Below are 20145 nucleotides of genomic sequence, written 5' to 3'. Positions count from 1 at the left end.
ACTTGGAAATGAGAAGTGCAAGTCGCGATAGGGAACTCACACCCAACAGACAAGAAGGAATTGAACTTTTACAGGTGGAATTTTTTTGATGAGGTCAATAAAGATGTCAACGAACAAGACGCTTTACTCAAGAGGTCAAATGAGTTCCATAAAGGCGAGCACAACGGAACAAGCCAGAATAACAAGAATGACAATTGTCGGAGATCGGAATTAGGAAGATCGGTGCAACGAGAAAGGTTCACTCAATTATCCAACCACAGAGTCATCCTACTAGGTCCTCCGAACATCAACAGGGCAACAACCAGAGGCCACACTAATCCAAAGAGCCCTCTGAACCACTCCTCGACAAGTCTACTCATAAGCTAATCCTTGAGACAATCCTATCCTCTACAATTATAACTTAACAGTTTCCCAATCAAAATGTTTCCACCAGTATCCTCCATCAAACAAACTCAAAATCCAAAGTCGAAACTAGTACCAATATTATACCCTTACCAAGATTCAATACTCTCAAACGCATTCATGCTTGAAACCAACCCACAAGCAACAAGTTGCACTATCCAATTCATAATTAGCACTAACTATAAGATAAATGGGTTCATCACACAAATCATCTGATCGGTTTACTCAAGGTTCACTATCCTACTTCCCAACAATATTCCAATTCCAATAGAAAGATTCCTCAAAGGATTAAATATAAGGTCCAAATTTACAATAACAATCCACAGACTTAACTATCAATCACCAATTCCGTAAAGTAAGGATCAAATGACAAACGACAATCCCCGAACGACAATGCCCAAAACAAATCCAAAATAACCATAGAAATACTCCACCCAGGTAAACTAATCCCATTAGTCTCATCATCAAATTGAAACCAAAGTGGGTCTTATACCACCAAAACACGCGAACCTTAACTCGCAAGGAGACTACAACATTGCCATCATAAGAATTCCATCAAAAATCTAGCTCTCATATCACATGGTCAAATACAGACACAAACTCCTACACTAATTCCCGACAAAAATCAAAATACAAAAATCCTCAAACCACATCCCACTAACTCTGTAAACATGGACAACAAGGTACCAACTATACTAAGTAGATAAGGAGTTATAACGGAATAGAGAAACAGTAAAACATTTCTGAAGGGTGCATGCATCTGACAAGTTAGGAAACTAAGGAGTCAGACCGTAAAGATAACGGTTGACAAAAATAAGAGGTATTCGAGTTAAGAAGATATCTCGGGAAAGTAGAAGATACGTAAAATTTAGCATAAAGACAAGGTTCAACGATCGTTTAAGAGAAGGAAAGGAGAATAGAAGCGGCACAATAAAAGGGTTACCGCTTACTAAACACTCATCAAAGCTTATGATCGATATGACCTAAACTAGCACGTCCATTAAGCATTGAACACCCCAACTCAAGTTACCTCGTTACATTTGCATCCAGGTTTAGTTTTCCGCTTGTTACATAATGTGTCACCAGAGCTTCGAATCCCTGTTGTTAGGCAGAATGATTAACGTCTTTGGTAGGAAAGGCGAGAAAGCGGCTACATTGGATCTGAACTCGCCCAGCTCGGCCAAAAGTTCCTCTTATGGTCTGTACAGCAAGTCTATTATGAGCCATATCTGCAATTCCCAGATGATGTCAGGTTTAGGACAATAATAGCAACCCAAGAAAACATTGTTACTCTATTAAGGGAAGAAAGTTAATATTCTTGTTTCACCATCTAAGCTATCAACGAGAGCCACCAAAGACGCTTAAAAAAACATTGTTACTCTATTAGCACAAGCAGTACAGTATAAAAGTGTTGGCCTATTATACCTTAATGAAGCGGGTAATCAAACTGCTAACAATACTTAAGTGCCACCACACAATTTGAAAATTGTTCTTTACTACACAGCTGTCCATTATAACCTCACTGGTCTTAATATAATCATCAACAGTGTAACGCCCCGTAATTTCGGACCGTTAATATATTTCAAAAATGATTTATTAATCAAATAAAATTTGATATTTAAAGTAATTAAAGTAAAAATAATTCAAAGAAATATAATTTTATTATATTTTGAAGAAAAGTATTTATTTTGATAGTTTTGAAATGTTTAAAAATAGTTTAAACCGTGTAAAATCTTTTATTTCGAAATAAGGGCGTATCGGGGGGAAAATGACAATTCGTTTGAACGTTGGGTAAACGAAATTGGAAATGGGTCGTATGAATACTCAATTTTATTGTAATCTCGTGTTTAAGAACTTTGGTCTTGACGGAATTTGCATTTGACTTACGAATTTAATTATTATCGAAACGAGTCAAAACCGACTCGAAAAATCCCGACTCAAACCCGAATTCCGTCCTTTCTTTTCCTCTTACACGGCTCCCCTTCCCCTCACTTTCTTTTTTTTCTGGTTTTTGCCTTGTTCATCTTCCAAAACCTTCCAAACTCCATTTTTATATAAAATCAAGCTAGAAATCGACACAACTTCCTCGTTTCTTATCCGTTTTTCGCATAATTTACCTTTCCGGAATCCCCTCGACACGATCTACAACTTAGTATGTTCTAATTTCAATTTTCATTAAGTTATTTTAAGACCAAATTTCGGTGATTTCGGTTTTGTGTTTAATTTTTGTGTTTTTATTGTTTAATTAGGTGAAGGATTGGAAGACGAGTTCGGGGACTCGTATATTGTAGAGGATAGCGGCTAGTTGTGGTTAGGGTTTCGGTTTTGAGGTGCTAATTGCTCATTTTCTAGCTTAAGGTAACATATTTCGAGTTACTCGACGAAAGATCGTCACATGTTTTTGATTTTTGTATGTTTGGTGATTTTTGTTGGTGTAGAAATTTTCACATGTTTAGAATGGTTGCATGCATGTCAATTGTTAGCTTAAATTATGCCTTTTGTTAGTTTAAATTATCAAAATTGAATTTGGGACGATTAATTAATGTTCAGACGGTCTTATAATGTATAAAAATGAAAAAAAAAGAGAAAATGGTGCGGCGGCGGGCTTTGGCAAAGCAGCCGGCGGCCCACGGCAGCCCGGCCGGTCTTGGGGTTGGCCCGGGTCGGTCCGTGCTTGTTTCGCGGGTTTTCGTACAATCTTGGTCTTTTCGGGCTAATTAATATTAGAATAGAATAAGTAACAAAAGGGTAGTAATTTGAATTGAATCATTCTAGTAATAAAAAAAATATGTTAATGGTAAAATTGTGCTTATATTAATAGTTATCACATGTTAGGATAGTTTACAAAATGAATTTTATAGCGATAAATGTAATGTTTTGTTGATTGTGCCGAAAACTGAGTCTTAGTCCCTTTGACTGATGCGATGTCAGTTAATTGAGTGATTGGTCGGCCGCAATTTGACCCGTACTGTCGCAGGGTCAAGGGTTGCGGGTAAAAATTCGGTTGAATGATTTAGATAATCGGCCTTTTTCTTGTTTTGGGCCATTTATTATATCTCTATTTCACATGTGTAGTTAGTTGAATTTAAATAGCTTCTTATTTAGTTAGTTGAATTTAAATAGCTTCTTATTTTGTAGTAATGGCCCTAGATTCCCCTAAAGCCTTTAATATTGTTAAAATTGCTAGAATTGGAAGTTAGTATTGAATTCTTATTGAGGAACTGTTGGGATTGTATGCTGTAAATAGACATTTATATAGCTTTCACATGATAGAATGTTAGAATTTATGTTGGTAAGTAGGACTTTTTGCACTCTTAAGGTTAAGTGGGTGTCTTACTTGACTTATGTGGTGAGTCTTGGGTGGTGTGGGCTAAAATATTCAAGCTGGGACTAGCTGTGACTAGGTCCTAGGTGAGTATTTCGGCCTTCATCATAGATAGGTCTTTATAGTCTTTGACGAGTATATGTTCACCGCTTGATAGCCTTTGTGTTCTGACTAGTGGATGTTTATCCAAGTTGGGGCATGACCTCGGTACTAATTTTGATAGTATGGGGTCGACTTAAGTACTAGCCGACCCTTCGGTGGTGTCCTTAGGGTACTCACTTCACTTTGTTTTAAAAAAGTTGTGAGTCTTGGGTGCGGTGGTGTGTATCCGCATGTCTAGGTCTCTTGTGATTTTAGGCTAGGGTTGTGTTGTCTCTTGGCCATGTTTTCTTAATAGTAACCGCTGAGCCAAGATACCGGTTCGATTACCTTCCCTACCTCGTGGTATAGACTTGAGTTACAAAGTGACTATTGACGGGACTAAGAACTTATGCCTGTCTTTGTTATATTGCCCTTTCTTGTATGGTGATTTTATGAACTGTAATAGGTGAGATGTAAGCCGGTTACAGTTGATAAAGTTTGGATTACTATTTGTTATCTGATTCACATGATAGTTTAGTTTGGTCAGTTTAGGGGTCATTTGTTGGAATACATGATAAGTAAATGGTTTATCAAATTGTTTACATGTTACATTAATTTTGACGATTCGTGGCTGGGAGGACTCGAAGTTACTCCCCACTGAATTGTGGCTTTCGTGTTTGTATAAAATGCGATTGACAGGTTGTTGACGCTTTGTTGGGGTCACAGACGAGCTAGTGAGCAAGAAACCTTGGACCTATTTTGATTTTCTTTTGTAGAAACCTTTTATCTTTTGGTTATGTAAATAACCTTTTAACTTTTGGTTTGTATATAATTCGAAGGGACATATGTCTCCCTTTTCCATTTTGGGTTGTATCATTATGTATTTTCTTACCTTTAGCGGTGTTAAGTAAGTTAGATTGTAGCAATTGCAGGTTTGGCACCCGTCTTTTGGGAATGTTGGATTGGTTGTGAATGGTTTAGTTAGAAAATGTTTTGAAATTGCAGCTTTTTGACTAGTTGAACCATTTACAAACATATCCTACCAGTTTTTCTGTAGAATTTAAGTAATTAGCTAACGCTAGATTTAAGGGTGTCACAAACAGGCTGAGTATATGTTAAAGGAGAAAGGGACCAGATACGGCTAACACTACCTCTATTTGTCTGTACACAAACCCAGAAAAATCAATAGGATAAGCTTAACACTGACACAAAATTTAGCACATCAGTAAATATTAGCCAAGCTCAAAGAGACAATAGCTTGAACTAATCAGATAAGCTTTAAGAAAATCAACCAACGAGTACAGTGAAAGAAGCATAGCACCGCTTTTTTTTTTTTCTGATCATAACATTGGCAAAATTTTAGTGTTCTGGAAAATCTATGAGAAAATTGAATGAGCAGTACAAGCAAGAAAATGCACTAAAACACTCTACTAACAGCAAAGTGCAGATAAACAACAGATTAACAAATAGAGATGTTATCATATCGCAACTGATACCGTCGTTTAGTATCAAAAATAATATTTATAATTCCGAGCTAAACTAACAGAAGCTAGTGGTAGCACGAGTCGAACCACAGGGAGGAAGGGAATTTCAATTGTCTAAATCTGGTCTAAGGTAACAGTTGTGTGGGGGTTTGATTGATTTGGTCTATAGCTAATAACAATAAAAGAGAAGTAAATTAATGAAATATCAAGAATAAAAGAGGTACTAGGATGGTCGGTTCGTTATAGTTTCGGCGGCAGCATACTAAACAGGTCTAAATCAAAGCACATGAGGCGGGAAAACAAGAGGTCCTCTCGGTCCACTCTTAACAGATAGCATCTTTCGATCTCGCTAAAAGTCCCTAATATCACTAATACTGACTTTCGTCCTGAAAAGTGACTTATAATCTAAACTTTACCTATCTCTCGATCTTAGCATAGTTTAGTCATTTTAATTGGTGGTCTAACAACTGTCCCTATCTCTCGATCTAATGGGTCAGTCATATCCTAAACATCCAACTAGTCGTGTGCACTCGATTCGTCGAATTAAGAATTAAAACAATTAAAACGAAAGGAAAACCTCACGTGGTCAGTCGATCGACCACGCATAGCAGTCGATCGACTGACATGCGATTCAGTCCGTGTTTATTCTACGCCGCCTACACTATAATTCGCCTACATCCTAGCACTAACTATTTAGCTACTCATTCTAAGGGTAACAAAAATAACATCAATGATAAATCTAACTATTGAATTCATGTTTAAAACGGCGGAAGAAACAATTAACATAAAACAACAGTTCGGCTTTGGGGAAACTGATCTAGCAATTCTAACACTATAAGCAAAATACTGAAATAGAAACAGTAGAATACCGTGTAGAATTGTGAAGGAAAAGAACAAGGCCGAATTATCCAAGCAAATTGTATTCAAAACCGAAGCAAACCTTGAACCCTAATTATTCTAAACTGAATGTAAAACTCAAATAAAACTTGATGTAAAAACTGAATATCAAACTTAACGTTCTAGGTTACGTTATATAGGAGTATCACGTAACATTATTCCTAAACCTAAACACTTATGGGCTTGATAAATCTCGATCTTTTAATTCTCGTATCAGCTCGTGGAGTGGTCGATCGACCACGTTTCTCAGTCGATCGACCAAACTATACTGAACAGTAGCTTCTGATCTCGTGCTCTGGTCGATCGACCATAAACATCAGTCGATCGACCAAGATTGCTGGACAGTAGTGCATTCTGACGAATTCTGCAGCGCGCACCGATCTTAAAACAGCTGCCATTTCTTCGTTCCTTGGTCAAATCAGGCGTTCTATGCGGCGTTGGAAAGCTAAAAGGATAAGCTTTCACCTCCAACTGGATTTACTCGATTATCAGGTCTAGAACTCGAGATATAGCCATCTGAAGCAGGCTGCAATTGCGAGAAGCACTTCTTCGCTTGTTAAACTCGTACGCACCCATGCTTTTGCTATCTTTAGGCCTTGAAACGCGCACCAAGCTCATTCCTCGAGTCAATACTTCATGTCAAATGCAATGTTAATTACTTAGGGACGGATTTGGCTCGATTTCCGCTCAATTCTTCATATTTCTGCAATAATAGACGAAAACACGAAAGTAGAGGAAAATAGGGAAATAATGGCATATATTGCACATTTGAGCTCTGAAATGCGTGTAGAATAAAGTGTGAAACATCATATTTTGGACACGCATCAAATCTCCCCAAACCAAACCTTGCTTGTCCCCAAGCAAGAACTAGACTCGATCTAAAGGAACGAGTTCAATCTCAGAGCGAATTGACAACTGTAAAGCCTAAACCAATTTAATGCAATAACCAACAATCAATTAGCGTATGAATCATGCAAACGAGTTATGTAGTCGTTAAAAACTGCTGAACCATCAACTGTAGAGACTTATCAAATTGGACTCTCACGGGTCGCTCAAATCACTCAAATAAGCACAGGTGAATATATGTAAAGATAGAAAGGAGTAAACATGTAATGACGCTCACCTAACTACGACCTATAAGAACATGCCAGCAATAAAATATGAAAATGATCTCTATGACCGTACATATGCATTCCAACCAACAAATGACCATGACACATGCCGAGGTAAATATGGATATGTGAGGTAAAGGGTAAGAAGGGGCTAAAATGAATTTGGATATGAGGAGTAATAAGCCAAGCTAGTACTACAATCCAAACTATAAACGAATCCCAACTTCAAGCTCAATGTAAATGATACAATACGGTGCCAATTCAAGGCACAAAACTCACAATCTCCACAAAATTTGACTCCCCAAAGAATACAAATGATAATATGGGAGTGGAAATCACCAAATCATAACAATTGCAACATGTGATTTTTTCCGAACTTATTTTTTTTCTCTCGGAATGCAGTCGATCGACCAATATGGTCAGTCGATCGACCGGATTCTACAGCACTCGTCTCTTTTTTTTTCTCTTCTTTTCAATTCCATTATTTTCTTTTCTTTCCTTCCACCATTTCACTCAACATCTCGAAATGAGCATATAACCAAACCGCAAATAAACACATTCCCAAAACTAAAACTACTAGCTTGACAAAGGCAGGCTAAATATAGGATGTAGTTAAGGGACAACAGGCTATTTTTGGCTATGAGGGGTTCATGGGTAAAATGAATAAAGGGAAACCTCTACCACATGTGTCAACAAACCACAAACCGAATGCATACAGGTATTAAGTAGATCACGTTCATATTCATGCGAATTAAGGAAACATGTCTCATAAGGAGTACTACTCACAATCCTAGATAAACTGGTCATGAATGTCGCCAGTTATAAGCTCTAAACCTCAGAAAATATAAGTAGTTTGCCAAAAATCTAAGTCAAGTCTCAAGTTCAGCGAATAAATTAACGAAAACTCGTAGATATGCATTTGTGATTCTACTAATAACATGTAAGTCAAGCAAGGCTCAGGCAAAACAGGTGCAAAAAGCAATATCATCATAGAAATACTACCGTTCCGACTCGACCTATATGCTAAAATAAACGTGCATTTTATGGAAATTTTTGAAATTTTTTCAATTTTTTTTTTTTTATTTTTGAATTTTGTATATAGCGAATATGAAATAAATAATGCAAAACAAAATTTAAACGTGAATGCAAACAAATGAATGAAGTGCGACGCAAAACCCTTCCCCAAACCAAATCGCACAATGTCCCCATTGTGCAAAATCATATAATGAAAGAAAAATGGAAAAACGGGAATTGCGAGAAAATAAATTAAAAACAAAATGACATGAAGAAAAGATAAGGAACTCACAAGACTTTAAGCGCAGCAAAGGAAACCTCCCCAAACCAGCGTGAGCTAGGAGGTTTCAGTAGCCAGCAGTGCTACCAATAAAAGTGCCTGAAAGACAGAAAATACCACGCATAAAATCGAGAAGGCAAATTTGAGGCAGTATTTTGTGCATAATTGAGAAAAATTAGAAGAAATAGATAATGACGGAAAATAAAGTGGAGCAGAAAACTCCCTTAAGTCCGCATATCGACCAAACACAGCAGGGGAGAGGTCGAGAACAAACACAGCAGCAGTGGTGGTCGATCGACCACATAACCCAGTCGATCGACCATGCAAACGTGAACAGTATCGTCTGGAAACTGCAGATCAGTCGATCGACCAATGGTGCCAGTCGATCGACTGAAAATACTGCTGCAACCTCTTATTTCTTCGTAATAGCTCAATGATTTGAGCTGACAAGCTCTAACTACCTGCAAGTGCACAATAATACGCGCCCAAAATTGCGCAAAACCCAGAATAAAGCCTAGAGTACTTAAAAATCCTAAGCAAATAAAATAAAAGCGGAGTTTCCGCGCACACAAAAGCAATAAAAATGAAAATAAAATAGTTCGAAAGCAATAAAATGAAGTTTATAACGAACTTGATCAACTAATAGTTGATCAAGAAGGACCACGGTATGGCCCACTTCGTCGGCTTCTGGCTACATGAGGTAGCCTCAGCAGTGCTCATCTTCTCAGCTGCACTCTTCTTAACTTCAATATCCGTATGGCTCAACGGATCAATACTCTCATCATCTCCCCAGTCAATGACCTCTTCGAATCGTCGAATCCAAATCGACTTCGTTGCTTTGACCGGCTCGTCATCCACTTCCTCATCAGTGCCATAGCTTAGGCAACCAAGACCACCCCTTGAAATGATTGGCTTCTTTGCAGCTGGAGCAACTTGCAGCTCACCCTTCCCCAAACCAGCTCCTGCAATATCAGAAATAGACAGATCTTCCTCCAATTTGCTCCCAATTTGGGGCGGAGGTGTTACAACAGGAGTAGAAATAGAGACAGTTAATTCAGGAAGCACAAAGTACGATTTCTTTTCAGAAACCGTATTACAAGTAACCGGCCACATGGGGTCTTTCTTCTTAGCAGGCTGAGTAAAAACGATGGACTGTTTCCCTACTTTAAAGGTCAACGTCCCCGAGCCTACATCTATAACGCACACCCGGCGGTGTGCGAAAATGGTCTACCCAAAATAATAGGAATATGAGCGTCCTCGGGTATATCAAGTACAACGAAGTCAATAGGGAAGAAAAACTTCCCTATTTGGACAGAATGTCCTCTAAGACTCCTATTGGTGGGACCGCGAACGATCGGCCATCCATGTCTTTGTCATGCTAGTAATTGCAAACCTAGTCAATTTCAATTTCCTAGCTAGACTCAAGGGCATGACACTTATATCGGCTCCTAGGTCACACAATGCCCTCTCAATTGAGAAGGTACCTATGTTGCAAGGAACAGAGAAACCGCCAGGTCCTTTAACTTAAGGGGCGCGAGTGTGAGACAGATAGGAGCAAGACTCCTCAGTAAGTGCGACAGTGTGCACTGTTTCAAGTGACCGCTTTTTGGACAACAATTGTTTCATAAATTTAGTGTAAGCGGGTACTTGGTTAACTAACTCGAGAAAAGGAACCTGTACATTTAAGCTACGGATAACATTTTCAAACTTATTAAATGATACCTGTTCCTTTGTCGGCACTAGTCTCTCCGGATATGGGGCTGAAAGAAGTAACTTAGCCCTCTCCTCTAAGTCTCTCGCACCGGCATTAGTGGATTTAGGCTGAAAATCCACTACCTTCTCTTTGTTGCAGCTCGACCCTTCTTCAAACCGTCTCAAATGTGAGCCATTAACCGACATGGGGTCATACCTTGGAACCGGGGTGACCCATCAAGACTCGGGTCTTGCCTCAATATTTTCGGAGTTGTCGTACCCCAAAACAAATGGTCTCTCAAGTCATTAGGCATTGGGGGACGGAATCGAGCACCTTCAGCAGACTTCCTCGGTCGATCGACTAGGTTCGTCGATCGATCGATCGAGGTTTTCAATCTGATAGCACCGAAAGTCGGGGACCGGTCGATCGACCATGATGGTCGATCGATCGATCGGTCTCTTGTTGTTTGAAGTTTCGCTTCGTCAATCTTCCGCCATTTGTTCTTTCAAGGCGGTCGATCGACCATGATAGGCGATCGATCGATCGCCTATCTTTAGTCGTCTTTATTTTGCCATTATTAACAGACGCCTTTTCTTTCTTCTTTTCTTTTCGACCCATCTTTCGCCACGATGGACCCTGATAGTAGACCCGCTCCTCAGTGTTATGGCATTCAAGGTCTCTTTTTGCTCGGTCTCATCTTTATCAACAATATCAGCAGTAGGCGAGATCGATTGACTTTCAAATGCAGCAATTCTACTCCTAACGCTATTCTTCTGCTCTGAGAATTTAGCCTCTTCTCTTCCCAATTCATCTTTATTAATTTCCGGGCTTACCCTTTCCATAGCAGGCTTTTCAGGGGTCGACCCATTACGACCGCGTATAGCATGCACGGTCTCCAGGTGTTGAAGTGAATAAAGGTCGGCCATTCGGGAGTGAGTTGATTTAAACCATGCTGCAGTTTTGGCCGAAATCTCTTCTATCATAGCCTTGAGATCCGCTATCTCGTTAGAGGGAAGAGGGATTTGCGAAGGTGGTGCAAATGAATATGAAGGCTCTTGAAAGCCTTGTTGATAGTATGGATGTGGCGGTGTATATTGACCTTGTTTATATTGCCTATGAGCATAAACTTGGTCCATAGTTGCTCGGATATAACGAATCATGCCCCTCAAAGACCACATCTCTCACAAAATTCCACCCGCTCCCAAGGACGGAACATGGTGAATCCTCCTGAAAATCTTGCTAATAGGACCTATAGGACCTATCGGAACAACACTAAAGAGGAAAATAAGAACCGCCTCAAGGTACTCGTCTTCCCTTGAGGCTAAAAATGACCAAAATAAAAACAACTAAAACTAGCGCTACCTCCCCGAAACGAATTGCGCCAAAATTTGATACCGTCGTTTAGTATCAAAAATAATATTTATAATTCCGAGCTAAACTAACAGAAGCTAGTGGTAGCACGAGTCGAACCACAGGGAGGAAGGGAATTTCAATTGTCTAAATCTGGTCTAAGGTAACAGTTGTGTGGGGGTTTGATTGATTTGGTCTATAGCTAATAACAATAAAAGAGAAGTAAATTAATGAAATATCAAGAATAAAAGAGGTACTAGGATGGTCGGTTCGTTATAGTTTCGGCAAAGATACTAAACAGGTCTAAATCAAAGCACATGAGGCGGGAAAACAAGAGGTCCTCTCGGTCCACTCTTAACAGATAGCATCTTTCGATCTCGCTAAAAGTCCCTAATATCACTAATACTGACTTTCGTCCTGAAAAGTGACTTATAATCTAAACTTTACCTATCTCTCGATCTTAGCATAGTTTAGTCATTTTAATTGGTGGTCTAACAACTGTCCCTATCTCTCGATCTAATGGGTCAGTCATATCCTAAACATCCAACTAGTCGTGTGCACTCGATTCGTCGAATTAAGAATTAAAACAATTAAAACGAAAGGAAAACCTCACGTGGTCGGGCCGATCGACCACGCATAGCATCGATCGATCGATCGTACATGCGATTCATCAGTGTTTATTCTACGCCGCCTACACTATAATTCGCCTACATCCTAGCACTAACTATTTAGCTACTCATTCTAAGGGTAACAAAAATAACATCAATGATAAATCTAACTATTGAATTCATGTTTAAAACGGCGGAAGAAACAATTAACATAAAACAACAGTTCGGCTTTGGGGAAACTGATCTAGCAATTCTAACACTATAAGCAAAATACTGAAATAGAAACAGTAGAATACCGTGTAGAATTGTGAAGGAAAAGAACAAGGCCGAATTATCCAAGCAAATTGTATTCAAAACCGAAGCAAACCTTGAACCCTAATTATTCTAAACTGAATGTAAAACTCAAATAAAACTTGATGTAAAAACTGAATATCAAACTTAACGTTCTAGGTTACGTTATATAGGAGTATCACGTAACATTATTCCTAAACCTAAACACTTATGGGCTTGATAAATCTCGATCTTTTAATTCTCGTATCAGCTCGTGGAGTGGTCGATCGACCACGTTTCTCGATCGATCGACCAAACTATACTTGAACGGTAGCTTCGATCTCGTGCTCGTCGATCGACCATAAACATCGATCGATCGACCAAGATTCTTTGACGAGAGTGCATTCTCGACGAATTCTGCAGCGCACCCGATCTTAAAACAAATTTTGCCATTTCTTCGTTCCTTGGTCAAATCAGGCGTTCTATGCGGCGTTGGAAAGCTAAAAGGATAAGCTTTCACCTCCAACTGGATTTACTCGATTATCAGGTCTAGAACTCGAGATATAGCCATCTGAAGCAGGCTGCAATTGCGAGAAGCACTTCTTCGCTTGTTAAACTCGTACGCACCCATGCTTTTGCTATCTTTAGGCCTTGAAACGCGCACCAAGCTCATTCCTCGAGTCAATACTTCATGTCAAATGCAATGTTAATTACTTAGGGACGGATTTGGCTCGATTTCCGCTCAATTCTTCATATTTCTGCAATAATAGACGAAAACACGAAAGTAGAGGAAAATAGGGAAATAATGGCATATATTGCACATTTGAGCTCTGAAATGCGTGTAGAATAAAGTGTGAAACATCATATTTTGGACACGCATCAGCAACCAAGTATGAGTTTCATAACAGAATGCTGAACTAATCATACTGAGGTCATATTTGCATAAAATGTAAAATTAAGGGGTTCTTTTAACGGCTAAAGAGATTAGATGCCCCTCCTTCAGATCCCTCAAATTTTGATGTCACCATCAACAGTCACACAATTGACGCCCTCATCAACACAATTGAATAACATAATAGACGTCAACACATGGAGAAATACTCTACTTACCCACAATTGCTCCAGCCACACCAAAACACAATCTGCTTGCCATCATCCTTGTCTACAGATTCATCTTTTACGCCATACTTATCAAATCCAAGCTCTGACGTGTTTTTTTTTTGCCATTAAATTTCTGCAAACTCCTAATAAAATTGACATATAATTTCCAAATAACAATTCCACCCCAAATTTAAAGTGAGGAGGAGATAAGAAGAGTATACAAACTCACTTCTCCATACGGCAGTGTAAATACTTCTTTGAAAATTCTCTACATTTTTCAGACTGCTGACCTTGAGGTTTTAAGGCAGTTAAGGTACACGTTTTTCTCCTGCATTGAGATCCTAGGTGAATGACATCACATATAAACAAATGGTCCCTTTAAAACAAAAGATAAAAGTTGAGTAATAAGGAAGTACAGGTCGCATTCATGCATATGATCTAGAGGAAAAACTCCTTTCTCTGGCAGCACTGATCTCCCCCCTCTTACCCTGCCAAATGAACCACCTGCAAAACAATGAGTGTTGTTTAAGGAACGGAAATGGAAAAATGATTTCTCCTCCCACTCAAAATACGTCTCAACTTGGAATTGAGCTAGACAAAGGATCAAACATTTGATGGGCAACTAAGAATACGGCGACAATATACCAAAGTAGAGCCCCCATCTTAGAACTTAACAAAAGAATTGAAAACGACAAGAACAAGTAAACGATAATGGGATTACCAGCGCTAATTTGAAATTAATATTTTTCTACTAGTGTTCGTTCCTAAATTAATACACAAATGCAAAATCAGTAAAGCCTAAAGAAATGAATTAAAAAGAAGCGCCAAAGTCGAGCTAATAACATTTCTAAACAGGGCGAGTAAGACATGATCATAAAGAGGCGTGCATTACATCAAACGAGAAAAAAAAACTAAACCACTTAAATCAGGTAGAACTTAGAAGCGTGCATTACCATTTACCACTATCATTAAAATCCTTAGCTAGTGGACCACAAATACGAAAGAAAAGAGCTACTTGTAGCAAACCAAAAAACACCTAAAGAAAGGAACTACCTTTGTGATGACAAAGCATGGAAAAAGAAGCCAATGATGGTCACTTGTATTAAGTTGGTCAAGTCACGCATTTGGGCAAGCATGAAATAGTACAGATACAAAGCATAAGAAACGATTACTAACATGAGATTAGAAGGACGGATGGGAAACTTCTTTCAATAAGAAGCCAAATAAGCCCATTCACTCCTCATCTCAACAAGAGAGAAAATAGGATAAGAAATTAAACCATCAAATTGAGAATTTGAGAAAATAAACAATTATGTTAGCTGCACTAGGGGACAAGATCGTGGGAAGAGGGGATGCAACCGAACCAGTGCTGGTATAAGTGGCGTGTATAAATGATGGAGAAAGCAACCGAATGATATAGATTTGAGAAGTCCCTAGCTAAAACAGTAAAGCGTAAATCAGACATCATGATCTCTACCATATAATACAATACACAAACGACATTGAGTGACATATACTACTTAGAGCACACATGTAATACCAAAATAATTGATGGAGTTGAAGTTTAATTCCCTAAAAGAAAAGAAGAGCAAGTAGTGTATACCTTATATATAATTGATCCAATTGAAGCGCTGAAGCAGACTTATCCAACGGCCGGCGTATACTCGGTCACTTTACTGTCAATGAGGGGAATTATTGGTATCTGAGATAGCTTGTGCATTACATATAGCTGTTAAGTTTTCGTTACACTGAAGCAAATTTGGGGATCAAGAAAATCATATCTTCAAACACTTTCATATAACATTACAAATGCTAACAAAGTCGTTTAAAATATCATGCCACTGTTATTCACTGAAACCAGAGCATAAGGTAGTTTCATTATAAAATAAAATAAAATAAAATTGCAAACCCATCACAAATTTTGATACATACACTGAAAGTAGTCGATGTTTCATGATCCATTTTTTAAAGTAGGCCACGATGAAAAATGCATCTTGAAACATTAAAAATAAGTCATTACTCAAGACTAGTCAGGAGTTTCATTATTGATGTATTAACAAGCATCCTGAAACTCGCAATATAAAATAAGATGTCAATTGAAATAGTGAACCTTCCGCTCCACCGAACCTAGAGACAATTGGAATGCTCATACCCAAATTAATCAAAATCAACTACACCAACATTATAGCATCAATTTCAGAATACAATAATACATTCATTGATCAATAAAATCAATAAGAGACAGTAATTGTAACCTTTCAAGGATCACGGGCAGCAGCAGGTACAATATATGGCTTCATTTTCTACTCAAATTCATCTTGAAGTGGGATTTCAATCATAAACCCTAAAATTGATCAAAAATGCAATATTTCTTCATTAATTACAGAATTTAAACTAGATTTCAGATGAACAGGGAAAATGGAAATGCTTAATTAATTAATATAAGTACCTAATTAAGGAGATGATGGCGGCGGTATAGTCTTCGCCATCAGTGCGGCTGTGTTTAGTCATCGCCGTCGTTGAAAGGAGTGAGGGTGGCTGTCGTTATCGTAGTTCCTATGTGGTCTTCATTCTTACGGAGTGGCTAGTCGTCGTTCCGAATGGATCTTCAGTCGTCGACATTGAAAGGGAGCAAGTAGATGAAGAGAGAGAGAGTGATAAAAAGGGCAAGAAAAATGACAGTGAAAAGGAAATAGGGAAAACACGCTTAAGAATTGCCTAGAGAGTAGAGACATTTGCGGCGTTTGATTAAGAAACGCCTCAAATAAGTCATTTGCAGCGTGTGTTTAAACGAAACGCCGCATATAGGTCTTGTAGATTAAAAAATAAAATAAAAGTATTTTAGCTTTTGCTGCTGTTTGACTAAAACGCCTCAAATAGTGAGCAGCAAATAAATATTTTTCTACTAGTGATACCAACAGAATGGGGAGTAGCAACCATAAAAGGTGAACATAAATCAGCCCAGGAATGCTATACTGAGTCACTGAAGCCTTCCAAGGCAGGTAAGTCTCTCGCCTAGCAATTACAGTATCCTGTCAGGACAACTCATGTGGCAGAAACCAAAATGGAAACTGATCAAATAATTTTAGACCCTGAGTACCCTGACAGGCACGTACTGGTAGGATCTGATGTCCCTGATAACATCAGACCAGAATTAGTAAGTTTTCTTAAAGGTAAATCTTCATGTTTTGCCTGGTCACATTTTGACATGACCGGTATAGATGCCAATATTATTACGCATAAACTAAATATAGATGAGTCTTATAAGCCTGTCCAGCAGAAAAGAAGAAAGTTTGCCGCTGAAAGACATGTTATCATTAATGAAGAAGTGGACAAACTATTAGACATGGGAATGATAAGAGAAGTCATGTACCCTGACTGGCTAGCCAACGTAGTGGTGGTACAAAAGAAGAATGGCAAGTGGAGAGTTTGTGTAGATCACACAGACCTCAATAAAGCCTGCCCAAAAGACCCATTTCCGCTCCCACACATAGACGCAATGGTGGATGCTACAGCAGGGCATGAACTCCTGACATTTATGGATGCCTCAAGTGGATTCAACCAAATCAAGATGCACCCATCTGATCAGGAACATACTGCATTTATCACGGAAAGAGGCATATACTGCTACACAGCAATGCCCTTTGCCCTGAAAAATGCAGGGGCAACATACCAACGCCTGGTCAATACAATGTTTAAAGACTAAATAGGAGACACAATGGAAGTCTATATTGATGACATGGTAGTCAAATCAAAGAAAGCTGAAGATCATGTCAGGGACTTGGAGACAGCCTTTAAAATCCTGGAAGAATTTAATATGAAGCTTAACCCATCCAAATGCCATTTTGGAGTCTCTTCAGGCAAATTCCTAGGTTACATGGTGACCAAAAGAGGAATAGAAGCCAGCCCAGAACAAATAAGAGCCATACTAGAACCGAATCCCCAAGTCGATCAAGGATATTCAAAAACCGACAAGACGAGTAGCGACCACCCGAATAGATTCATTTCCGGATCATCGCAAGGTGCAAGGCATTCTATGACCTACTCGGGAAGAACAAGGCATTCAAATGGTTGCCTCGAACACGAGACAGCCTTCCAGAGCTCAAAACATACTGACTACACCTCCACTACTTGCCAAACCAGACAGAGGAGAACCCCGACGGTCTACCTATCTCATCACAGAAAAACAAAGGTAAGTGGAGTCCCGACCAAAGAAATTGATGGACAACAAGATCCAGTTTACTATGTAAGTAAGAGTCTCCTAGACGCAGAAACCAGGTATGGCTTACTTGAAAAATATGTACTTGCTTTAGTAATGTCCTGCACTAAACTTCGACCTTATTTTGAGAGTCACCCAATTATTGTAAGAACCAACCCGCCTATCAAATCTGTCCGAGAAAGCCCGAGTTGTCGGGCGTAAATGGCAAAATGGTCGGTACAAATTAGCACCTATGATATAACCTTTGAACCCGGACGGCAATTAAATCTCGTGCATTAGCGACTTCGTGGTCAATTCATCCTACCCTAGAACCAGACCTCATAAAAGAGGTCAATATCCTTGACACCCAAAAGACAGACCAGGAATGGACTCTCCATGTAGATGGGGCACCAAATATGAAAGGCACCGGCCTAGGACTAGTCCTAAAGTCACCACAGGGAGACCTAATTGCACAGGCTATTAATTGTGAATTCAAAGCCACAAATAATGAGGCTGAATATGAAGCCCTGATTGCTGGACTAAAGGTATGTATAGAACTCGGTGTAGCAAACCTCAAGGTAAAAAATGACTCTCTCTTAATTTCCAATCAAGTCAAAGGAGTATATGCTGGAAAAGATTCAAAGATGATACTCTATTTGGAATATGTCAAAAATCTTTGCAAAAAATTCAAAACCTTTGACATTGACCAAATACCAAGGGATTTAAATACCCAGGCAGATGCCCTAGCCAGCCTGGGATCAAACTTCAGCCCTGTTGTGTTTGACAAAATACCCATCGTCCACCTGTTGGAACCAACCATAGAAAGGCCTGAACAAATTTGCCCTATCCAGGAAGACACAACTTCCTGGACTAAACCCTACTATGATTGGTTCTTACAGGGAATACTCCCTACAAATAAAAACGAAGCAAGGGCCCTGAAAATCAAAGCCTCCACTTATACCATTATAAATAACACCCTGTTTAAAAAGTCTCAGGCTGGACCTTACTTACGTTGCCTGGAACCAAATGAAGCCAGCCAGGTCATAGAAGACATACATGATGGATACTGCGGAAATCATAAAGGTGGAAGAAGCCTGGCAAGTAAAATTCTCAGGACAGGCTACTTCTGGCCAACCCTGAGAGCTGACTGCATAGCATATAGCTCAAAATGTGAAGCCTGCCAAATCCACTCCCCTTATATCCATCAACCATCAGAGCTACTACATTCCATCTCAGCCCCCTGGCCATTCATGAAATGGGGCATGGACATAGTAGGCAAGCTACCTCAGGCACCAGGACAAAAAGTCTTCATGCTAGCAATGACTGACTACTTTTCCAAATGGATAGAGGCATACTCTTATAGGCAAGTCAAAGAAAAGGATGTCATATCATTCATCAAAAGGAATATCATATGCAGATATGGAATACCTTCAGAAATAGTCTGTGACAATGGTACACAATTTGTGGGAAAAAGAACAAAGACACTTCGTGCACAATGGAATATCAACCTAGTCACATCTACACCAGGCTACCCTAAAGCCAACGGCCAAGCGAGAATCAAGTAACAAAGTAGTAATCGGTTGCTCAAGAAAAAGCCGAAAAGGAGAAAAGGAAGATGGGCGTAAGAGCTCCCCTTAGTCCTATGGGCCGACAGACCACACCCAAAACAAACAAAGCCGGACACCATATTCCCTGGTCTATGGCTGCGAAGTAGTAATACCAGCAGAAATTCATGTGCCAACTACCAGAAGCAGCTTGAACACCATAGAAGAGAACAAGCCCCTATTGCAGGATAACCTACTCTTAACAGAAGAACTAAGGGATGCAGCCAAAGTCAGGATAGCCGCCTACTAACAGGCAGTAGCCAGAAGTTACAACAAAAATGTCAACATCAGAGTATTCAAAGAGGGAGACCTGGTCCTAAGGAAAGTCTTCCCCAACACCAGAGAAAAGAACGCAGGCAAACTAGCCCCTACATGGGAAGGCCCGTACCTAATTGATTCAATAGTAGGACAAGGAGCTTACAGGTTACAAACTTTGGAAGGAGAAATGATCCCCAGATCCTGGAACATTTCCCATTTGAAACTATTTCATATCTAAGAAGCAGGTAAAACCACCTACCCTATATACATGTCAATAGAACTTCCTGCTATGTGCTAAGCTGCTTGCCTGTTATTCTTAGCTTCATCTAAAACTTTATTTCAAATCCTGAAAACTTGTTTTACGCCTTCTTTTCACTTATTATATGCTACACTTTAGGCTTAAACAAATATTCAGGATTGAGGGCCACTCCACCCAACCTGAATAGCATTTCTAAAAATGCTCTAATT

General features: G+C 39.2%; 1 long non-coding RNA gene across 6 annotated transcripts; it reads right to left on the bottom strand.

Moving 5' to 3' along the window:
• Window positions 1-1380: 1380 nt before the first annotated feature.
• Window positions 1381-16431, bottom strand: LOC141599420 (uncharacterized). Of its 6 annotated transcripts, XR_012523822.1 has the most exons (7): window positions 16067-16394; window positions 15873-15961; window positions 15221-15319; window positions 14034-14121; window positions 13847-13945; window positions 13627-13760; window positions 1381-1631 (listed from the first exon to the last, which is right to left on the bottom strand). It is a non-coding gene; the product is annotated as an uncharacterized LOC141599420 (long non-coding RNA). The 6 variants fall into 6 exon arrangements; XR_012523821.1 differs by having other exon boundaries at window positions 15221-15961; window positions 16067-16429; XR_012523824.1 differs by lacking the exon at window positions 1381-1631 and adding an exon at window positions 12970-13274 and having other exon boundaries at window positions 15221-15961; window positions 16067-16431.
• Between the last annotated feature and the right edge of the window lie 3714 nt (window positions 16432-20145).

This window comes from Silene latifolia, chromosome 9 (assembly GCF_048544455.1).
Source record: "Silene latifolia isolate original U9 population chromosome 9, ASM4854445v1, whole genome shotgun sequence".
NCBI lineage: Eukaryota > Viridiplantae > Streptophyta > Magnoliopsida > Caryophyllales > Caryophyllaceae > Silene > Silene latifolia.
Note: the sequence above shows the minus strand (reverse complement) of the source record. Positions and strands in the feature narration are given on the sequence as shown.